Below are 9776 nucleotides of genomic sequence, written 5' to 3' on the forward strand. Positions count from 1 at the left end.
TGCATATTTACTAACCACATATATTTAGTAATATATTCTAATATGCATGGACATAATGCAGCTGTTGATTGCTTCCTGTCTTCCTCTCACCCCCTCCCGGTTTTATCATTTGGGAAGTTGAGTGTGTCGGGAGAGTGAAGCAGGAAGCTGAGAGGATGAGGTGGGTGGGTTCCTATGTCCTTGGGACCTTGGTTTCCTAAGCCCAGCATCTCAGATCAAGTTGACAACAGGGCACCAACCAATGTCCTGGAAGTTTCAGCCGGCCTGTGTGTATAGAATTGTCCCCAAGGATGATTAAACTAGAGTGGAAGATGACCACCAGGTGGCACCACAACCCAAATGAGACCAAGATGGACTTCGTTCTCAGTCAGATGCCCAAACCCCTGCCTGCCTAGCTCTGCAAGTTACATTGTAATGCATTGGATTTTTTTTTTTTTTTGGCTGCGTTGGGTCTTCGTTGCTGTGCGCGGGGCTTCCTCAAGTTGTGGCGAGCGAGGACTACTCTTCGTTGCGGTGCGCGGGCTTCTCATTGCGGTGGCTTCTCTTGTTACGGAGCACAGGCTTTAGGCACAAGGGCTTCAGTAGTTGTGGCGCACGGGCTTACTTGCTCCGCGGCATGTGGGATCTTCCCAGACCAGGGCTGGTACCCGTGTTCCCTGCATTGGCAGGCAGATTCTTAACCACTGCGCCACCAGGGAAGTCCCTGGATTTTTTTTTTTTTAACTCCATTTTGTCAGGATTTTACTGTGTACACTAAAATAGAAATCTTAAAAGAAATGAGATTTAAAAATATAAACAATTTTCCATGTTCCTTTCTACAACTGAATGGACTTCAGTATACACCTCCTTGGTACGCGCACACACACAAATTTTCATTTTAAATAATGTTTAATAACTTTAATTTTTAATAATATTTATTTATTTGGCTGCATCAGATCTTAGTTGCGGTACCTGGGATCTTCGTTGAGGCATGTGGGATCTTTCGTTGTGGCGCGGGCTTCTCTGTAGTTGTGGCATGCGGGTTCTTCTCTCTCTAGCTGTGGCTGTGGGAGCGTGGGCTCTGTAGTTTGTGGCACACGGGCTTTCTCATTGAGGCGCATGAGCTCTGTAGTTGTGGCGCGCAGGCTTAGTTGCCCTGCGGCATGTGGGATCTTAGTTCCCCCACCAGGGATCGAACCTGCATCCCCTGCATTGGAAGGCGGATTCTTTATCACTAGACCACCAGGGAAGTCCCTCATTTTTAATAATTTTAAAAGTTATTTATTTTTTATTATTTAATAATTTCCATTTTTAATAGTTTTTAAAACTTTGCTCCTAGATGATGCCAGTGTTGTTTGGAATTGTTCTACATGGCAGACAGAGCACCTTTTCAAAACCCAGGTATGATTATGCAATTACCCTGCTTCAGTAGCTTGACTGTGTATTGAATATTGTCAGATTAGTGCGTAAAAAGGGGCACATGTCTAATGGTTTTCATTGGCTAAAGCCTCAAATAACAGACCAACATAACCACAAGTCAACATTTTGAAACTTAATAAAGCAGAACAAATGATCCTGTACAGCCAAACTGCATTAATGAATTAATTTAATTCTATTAAACCCATTTATTTAGTAGAAACACTGAAAAAGCCCATTATCAAAAAACACCTAGTTGTCATAGAGGAACTTAAAATATTGAAGAAACTTAAATGTAAAGCTATTTGTCTTCCTATCCATGTGGCAGTTTCACATCTGCTAAGGCTGTATTTTGGAGAAGAACTCCATTGTATTTGGATACAATTCAGAAATGACATGGAGTACCTTTGCATGTGTCCAGGAGATTTCTATCTCAGTAATGAATTATTGGCACTTACATTGCTAAGGTCTCAAGCATGACCCTAAGCTTATATCAAATGTGTTTAAATGGTAATGATTATTTGCATTTGCAACCATTTTTTTACTTTTCTCAAAATCCTTTCATCTGTTTCATCTGCTGTTATCCTCCCAGTAGCTCTGTAATGTAAATAAAGCTTGAGGAGAGGTTTCTGAGTTCTCGAACCTGAGCATGCAGCAGAATCACCTGGAGGGCTTACTAAAACAGATTTCTGAGCCCCAGCCCATTCGGATTCAATGGGTCTGAAAGAGAAGGCAATAACTTGCATTTTAACAAGCTCTTAGGTAGTGCTGATGCTGCTTGTCCATGGACCACACTTTGAGTTAGCACTGTTATAGAGTAGCATTTCTTAACCTTGACTATGCATTGAAATTATGTGAGTGGGAAGCTTTCTTTTGCGGTATGCGGGCCTCTCACTGTTGTGGCCTCTTCCGTGGCGGAGCACAGGCTCGGGACGCGCAGGCTCAGCGGCCATGGCTCACGGGCCCAGCCACTCCGCGGCGTGTGGGATCTTTCCGGACCGGGGCATGAACCCGTGTACCCTAGCATCGGTAGGCGGACTCCCAACCACTGCGCCACCAGGGAGGCCCAACGAGTGGGAAGCTTTTTAAAAGTATCTGGGTGATGATGGAGCCTCATTAGGGTCCAAGATGGCGGAGTAGGAAGACCTTGAGCTCACCTCCTCTCACAGGCACATCAAAATTATAATTTATTTTTTTATATTTATTTTTGGTTGCGTTGGGTCTTCGTTGCTGTGCGCGGGTTTTCTCTAGTTGTGGCGAGTGGGGGCTACTCTTTGTTGCGGCGAGTGGGGGCTACTCTTCGTTGCGGTGCATGGGCTTCTCATTGCGGTGGCCTTTTGTTGCGGAGCATGGGCTCTAGATGCGTGGGCTTCAGTAGTTGTGGCTCACGGGCTCAGTAGTTGTGGTTCGTGGGATCTGGAGCACAGGCTCAGTAGTTGTGGCGCACAGGCTTAGTTGCTCCGCAGCATGTGGGATCTTCACAGACCGGGGCTCGAACCCGTGTCACCTGCACTGGCAGGCAGATTCTTAATCACTGTGCCACCAGGGAAGTCCCCCAAATCATAATTATTTACAGAGCAACTATTGATGAGAAAGACTGGCAGACTAGCAGAAAAGATCTTCTACAACTAAAGATATAAAGAAGGAACCACCGTGAGATGGGTAAGAGGGGCAGAAAGACGGTATAGTCAAGACCCAGGTGGACAGCCCACAAACTGGAGGATAATCACAACTGCAGAGGCTCTCCCCAAGGAGCGAGGGGTTTGAGCTCCACATTGGGCTCCTCATCCTGGGGGTCCTGCACCAGGAAGAGGGACCTCAGAAAGTTTGGCTTTGAAGGCAAGTGCGGGAGAGCTAGAGGGCTGGGGGAAATAGAGACTCTACTCTTAAAGGGGGCACATAAAATCTCACACGCTCCAGGACCCAGGGCAGAAGCAATAATTTGAAACAAGCCTGGGTCAGACCCACCTGCTGATCTTAGAGAGCCTCTCAGAGAGGCAGGAGCAGCTGGAGCTCATCCTTGGGACAAAGGCACTGGTAGTAGCCATTTTGGGGAGCACCATCTACCCCATGGACACTGGAGCTGGCAAATGCCATTTTGAAGTCCTCACTCTAGCTTATTAGCACTAGTGCCTAGCCCTGCCCACCAGCCGTTTGGCACCAGTACTGGAAAACCTCAGGACGAGCAACTAACTGGATGGAGACACAGCCTCACTACCAGCAGGCTTGCTGCCCTAAGACCCCTTGAGCCCATAGACACCCTAACCCAACCCCACACAGCAGAGGGCCCGGGAGAGTGCACCAGCACTAGCCCTGGGACCCCACAGCCCTAGAGCCAGAGACCCTGGGATCTGGCTCCATCCACCGAGGGGCTGGCACTAGCCCAAGGACCAGCCTAGCACACCAGTGGGTAAGCACCAGCCCTAGGACCCCTTGGGCTCCAGCCCCACCCACTGTGGGCCAAAACACCAGCTCCAGGACCCCCAAGCCCTACAACCAGAGACCCCAGGATGCAACTTTGCCCACCAGTGGGCTGGTACTAGCCCTAGGACCCACCCTTACTCACCAGTGGGTGGACACCAGTCCTAGGACGACTACAGCCCTGCACCCTACCCACCATCCTGCAGGCCAGCACCAGCCCCAGGACCCTCTGGGTCCCAGTCCAGCCCACGAGCAAACTAACACCAGCCCTAGGACATCCCCCACCCGGACACTGACCCTGCCCACCAGCAAGCCGATACCAGCTTTGAGACACATTGTACCCTTCAGCCAGCTGCCCTGGGATCCAGCCACACTCACCAGTGGGCCAACACCAGCTTTGGGACACCCTATATCAGGAACTGGCCTCACCCACCAGCAGGCCAATACTAGATCCAGGACCTACAACCCTGTAATCTCATACTCCAGAACCTGACCCTGCCCACCAGTGGGTCAGCACTAGCTCCCAGACCCACCAGGGCCCCAGAGCCAGCAGCCTCTGCACAAGGCAGGACCTGGCAACCAACCAGACCAGGGACCAGCCATGCCTAACAGACCGCCCACAGTAGTCAGCCCTCCACAACAGAAGGGCCCATGCAGCCCAAATGGGGAGCACCCCTAGAATATATAGGTCTGGTGGCCGGAGGGCAGTGTGTTGTTGGGATACATAGGACATCTCGTACAAAAGGCCACTTCTCCAAGGTCAGGAAACATAACCAACCTCCCAGATACATAGAAATAAAAGCAGCCAATTTGGCAAACAGAGGCAACAGAGGAATATGTTCTAAATGAAGGAAGAAGGTAAAATCCCAGAAGAAGAACTAAGTGGAGATAGGCAATCTACCTGATAGACGGTTCAAGGTAATGATCATAAAGATGTTCAAAAAACTAGGGAGAATACTGGATGAACAGAGTGAGACAGGAGAAGTTTTTTTTTTTTTTTTTCAGAGGCCACTATGGGCTCTTTTTTTTTTTAAAAAACAGTTTTGTTTTTTTTTAATGTATATTTATTTTTGGCTGTGTTGGGTCTTCGTTTCTGTGCAAGGGCTTTCTCTAGTTGTGGCAAGTGGGGGCCACTCTTCATCGTGGTGCGCGGGCCTCTCATTATCACAGCCTCTCTTGTTGCGGAGCACAGGCTCCAGACGCACAGGCTCAGTAGTTGTGGCTCACGGGCCCAGTTGTTCTGCGGCATGTGGGATCTTCCCGGACCAGGGCTCAAACCCGTGTCCCCTGCATTGGCAGGCAGATTCTCAACTACTGCGCCACCAGGGAAGCCCCCATGAGAAGTTTTTAACAGAGTTAAAAAATATAAAGAACATAGAGAGATGAAGAATACAATAACTGAAATGAAAAGTATACTAGAAGGAAGCAACAGTAGATTAGATAATACAGAGGAACAGATTAGCAAGCTGGAAGACAGAGTAGTAGAAATCACTGAAGCTGAACAGAAAAAAGAAAAAAAAAAAGAAATGAGAACAGTTTAAGAGACCTCTGAGACAGCATCAAGCATACTAACATTCACATTACAGAGAACCCAGAAGGAGGAGAGAGAAAGGGACAGAAAACATACTTGAAGACATAATAGTTGAAAACTTCCCTAACAGAAGTTAGGAAACAGACAACCAGGTCCAAGAAGCACAGAGAGACCCAAACAGGATCAACCCAAGTGGGACCACACCAAGACACATTGTAATTAAAATGACAAAAATTAAAGATACAGAGAGAATATTAAAAGCAGCAAGGGAAAAGCCACAAGTTATCTACAAGGGAACTCCCATCAGCCTATCAACTGACTTTTCAGCAGAAACTCTGCAGGCCAGAATGGAGTAGCATGATATATTTAAAGCGATAAAAGGAAAAAACCTACAATCAAGAATACTCAAGCTGGGACTTCCCTGGTGGCGCAGTGGTTAAGAATCTGCCTGCCAATGCAGGGGACATGGGTTTGAGCCCTGGTCCAGGAAGATCCCACATGCCACAGAGCAACTAAGCCCGTGCGCCACAACTACTGAGACTGTGCTCTAGTGCTCGTGAGCCACAACTACTGAAGCCCACCCCCCTAGCACCCGTGGTCCACAGCAAGAGAACCCACTGCAATGAGAAGCCTGCGCACTGCAACGAAGAGTAGCCCCCGCTCACCACAAATAGAGAAAGCCTGCGTGCAGCAATGAAGACCCAATGCAGCCAAAAATAAATAAATAAATACATAAATTTATTTAAAAAAAAAAAACTCAAGCTGGCAAGGCTTTCATTCAGATTTGATGGAGAGATCAAAAGTTTTACAGACAAGCCAAAAGCTAAGAGTTCAGAACCACCAAACCAACTTTACAAAAAATGTTAAAGGGACTTTGCTGAGCAAAAAAGACCACAACTAGAAACGTGAAAATTATGAAAGGATAAAGCTCAAAGGCAAATATACAATAAAAGTAGTAAATCCACCATGTATAAAGCTAGTAGGAAGGTTAAAAGACAAAAGCAGTAAAATCATCTATATCCACGATAAGTAGTGAAGGGATACACACACACACACAGATTGTAAAATATGATGTCGAAAACAGTAAGTGTGGGGTGGGGAGAAAAAAATGCAGCCTTGTTAAAATACCTTTGAACTTAAGGGGTCAGCAACTTAAAATAATCACATACATATGGCTATGTGTAGTGTGGGATATATAGTCTATGACTATGTAACATCCTTGTATGGTTATGTATCATAACTAGATTTATTGTGGTGATCATTTTGAAATATATAGAAATACCAACTCACTATGTTGTGTAACAGGAACTAATATAGTGTTTTAGGTCAGTTATACTTCAAAAATAAACAAACATAGAAAAAGAGATCAGATTTGTGGTTACCAGAGGAGAAGGGTTGGGGGAGGAGGGATTGGATGAAGGTGGTCAAAAGTTACAAATCTCCAGTTATAAGTAAGTACTAGGGATGTAATGTAAAACATGATAAATATAATTAACTGCTATATGTTACATATGAAAGTTGTTAAGAGAATAAATCCTGAGTTCTCATCACAAGAAAACAAATTTTGTTTTTATTCCTTTAATTTTGTATCTGTGAGATGATGGATGTTCACTAAACTTATTATAATAAACATTTCATGAGGTATGTTAGTCAAATCTTTATTCTGTACACCCTAAACCTATACAGTGCTGTATGTCAACTATATCTCAATAAAACTGGAAGAAAAAATTATAAAATAATATAAAAAATAAAAAGTATCTGGGCATTCCCAGAGATTCTGATTTGATTGATTTGGAGTAAGGTATATATATATATATATATACGCATTTGTCTACTTACCAACAAGCTCAAGCATCTACTCATATGTCTATTAATCATTTGGATTTTGTTTTCTGTTAATTACCTACTCAGGACTTTATGAGTTTTATTTTGGTTTTATCTTTTTATTGATTTATAGGAGCATTTTAATATATTATGGACATTAACCCTTTTCTGATAGATACTCTGAAAATATTTTCTCTTTGTCAGTTGCTTCTTGTCATACAGAAATTTTAATTTTTGTTGTATCAGATCTGTCCATATCTTCCCTTACGGCTTCTGGGTTTTGAGTCTTGCCTAAGAAGGTTAACCTCAAGGTTACAAGTGTTCTTTTGTACTTTTTACTAAGATTTGTGTATTTGAGTTTCCTAGTATTCATTTTCTCATTTATTTACTGATCATTTTCAAGTAAGACAATGTGTTTCCCAGATGGAACATGCATTTGTCAGTATCAAAGTCCCTTTTGCTAGTTTAAGAATAAAGAGGTTTATTACGAGATGCAGATAATATATGGAATCATTGGGAGAAACAGACTTCATCATGAGAATCCAAGAACTCCCCAAATTACCGTAAAGGCAGTTGCTAACTCTGACAGGATCAGGAAGCTGCCAGAAGAGGATCATGCTTTCCCTCTCTCCTCATGCGATTCAATTTTCAACCAAAGTCTTACATGACCTGATGAAACCTAAATCATATCTGGAACTATACCTACAAGTAAATCTGGGAAATGTAGTTTTTGGCTTTCCAGGAAGGGATTCAAGAAGCAAGTTAGGGCAATCCACAGTGTCTGGTTAATGTTTTATCGACTAGTCCATCGCTTTCCCATTATTATTATTATTATTATTATTTTTGTGTGTGGTACGCGGGCCTCTCACTGCTGTGACCTCTCCCATTGCGGAGCACAGGCTCCGGACACGCAGGCTCAGCGGCCATGGCTCACGGGCCCAGCCGCTCCGCGGCATGTGGGATCTTCCTAGACCGGGACACAAACCCGTGTTCCCTGCATCAGCAGGCGGACTCTCAACCACTGCGCCACCAGGGAAGCCCTCCCATTATTTTGATGTATCATCGTTTTCATAAGTACAGCACAGATGAAAAAATATTTGAGGACAATCAGTCTTTGCCACACTCCACAGCTGTTTTCCTGTTTCCCATCTGTTTCAGTTAATGTTGTACATGAGTTTATTTTTTTCAACTAAGGATGGGCAGGGTGTGGAGGGAGGATAAAGAATGTAGTAAACTGCCCCAGATCATCTTTCTATGCCCTGAAGCCGTTTCCCCCCCCATTGCCTGTTAGGCTGACTTCATCCTGAAATAATTCCTCAGCTTGATCTTCCAGTCCCTACCTGCTCATCATCTGCATCTTTTCTGAAACCTGGATCATCCATTTGGTTCTTTATCTCAGTCACCAAAGTATTAAATTCCCAACTATCTGGTCAAAATTTCTGTACTTGCGACATCTCATGATTATTTGAAGGTATTAATTATACTTTCCAAATGTCATCTGATGGTTGCCTAGTTCTGTTTTCTCTACTGTTGTAGAGATGGTGCTTCTCTCATAGTTGTTTTTTCCTCAAATGTATGATATAATGTTTAGTTATCTGTTCAATTTTGTATTTTATTTTGTTTATTTATTTTTATTGAAGTAGTGTTGATTTAACAATTTTGTATTTTAGAATCTCTGTTCATTTTACCTTTTTATTCACTGTAGCCATCCTTTGCCAATTTGGGGTAAGGAACAGTACTCGAGAGGCCAGGATGTATTGGCAGCTCACCCTCCAGGAATGGGAGACTCGTGTTCTTCCTGGAAGTCCGTAGCTACCAGGACCACAGTTTAGACCCGGCTGCGGAGGAAAAAGGTGTTGACTAGCCTAGCTGCTCTAAATCTCTTTCCCCAGTTACTCTCTGACCAGTGCCTCAGTGCCCTCCTTCCATTTCTTGATCTGTTAGCTGAGTTTGCACGCCCTTACCCCAGCTGCTCCATCCTTTGCCTTAGCCTCCTCCTCTGTATGATTTGAGCTGAACGTTCCTTCCATCTTTGTTCTCTGAGATATGATCCTCTCTGTATTTTGTCTTTTCTCAACCTTTCTGGTTTGTTCATGGCAGTTTTTCTTGTTTTCCTGGGATATTTTTTTCTTTTAACAAGTATCTTGCGGACTTCCCTGGTGGCACAGTGGTTAAGAACCCGCCTGCCAATGTAGGGGACGTGGGTTCGATCCCTGGTCCAGGAAGATCCCACATGCTGCGGAGCAATTAAGCCCACGCGCCACAACAACTGAAGCCCACGCGCCTAGAGCCCGTGCTCCGCAACAAGAGTAGCCACCGCACTGAGAAGCCCGCGCACCGCAACAAAGAGTAGCCCCCGCCCGCCTCAACTAGAGAAAGCCCACAGGCAGCAGCGAAGCCCCAACGCAGCCAAAAAAAACCCACCATTTTTTTCTTTACCTTTATGGGGAAATAATTTATATAAAATACATTTAATAAATTTAAAGTGTACAATTTAGTTTTGACAGTTGGAGTCTCCTGTGAAATCTCCACTATAATCAAGACAAGATTTCTTTTCCATCATCCCCAAAAGATTTTTTTTTTTTTTTTTTTTTTTTTTTTTTTT

General features: G+C 44.3%; 1 protein-coding gene across 1 annotated transcript in view; it reads left to right on the forward strand.

Moving 5' to 3' along the window:
* Positions 1-1318: 1318 nt before the first annotated feature.
* The window catches only part of PLS1 (plastin 1), a 115370-nt gene continuing 106912 nt past the window's right edge, over positions 1319-9776 (forward strand). Inside the window, exon 1 of the mRNA XM_024769114.1 lies at positions 1319-1380. The gene's annotated coding sequence lies outside the window, so the exon portion shown is untranslated. The remainder of the gene's footprint in view (positions 1381-9776) is intronic.

The sequence above is a fragment of the Neophocaena asiaeorientalis genome, unplaced genomic scaffold (genome assembly GCF_003031525.2).
Source record: "Neophocaena asiaeorientalis asiaeorientalis breed wild unplaced genomic scaffold, Neophocaena_asiaeorientalis_V1.1 scaffold118, whole genome shotgun sequence".
NCBI lineage: Eukaryota > Metazoa > Chordata > Mammalia > Artiodactyla > Phocoenidae > Neophocaena > Neophocaena asiaeorientalis.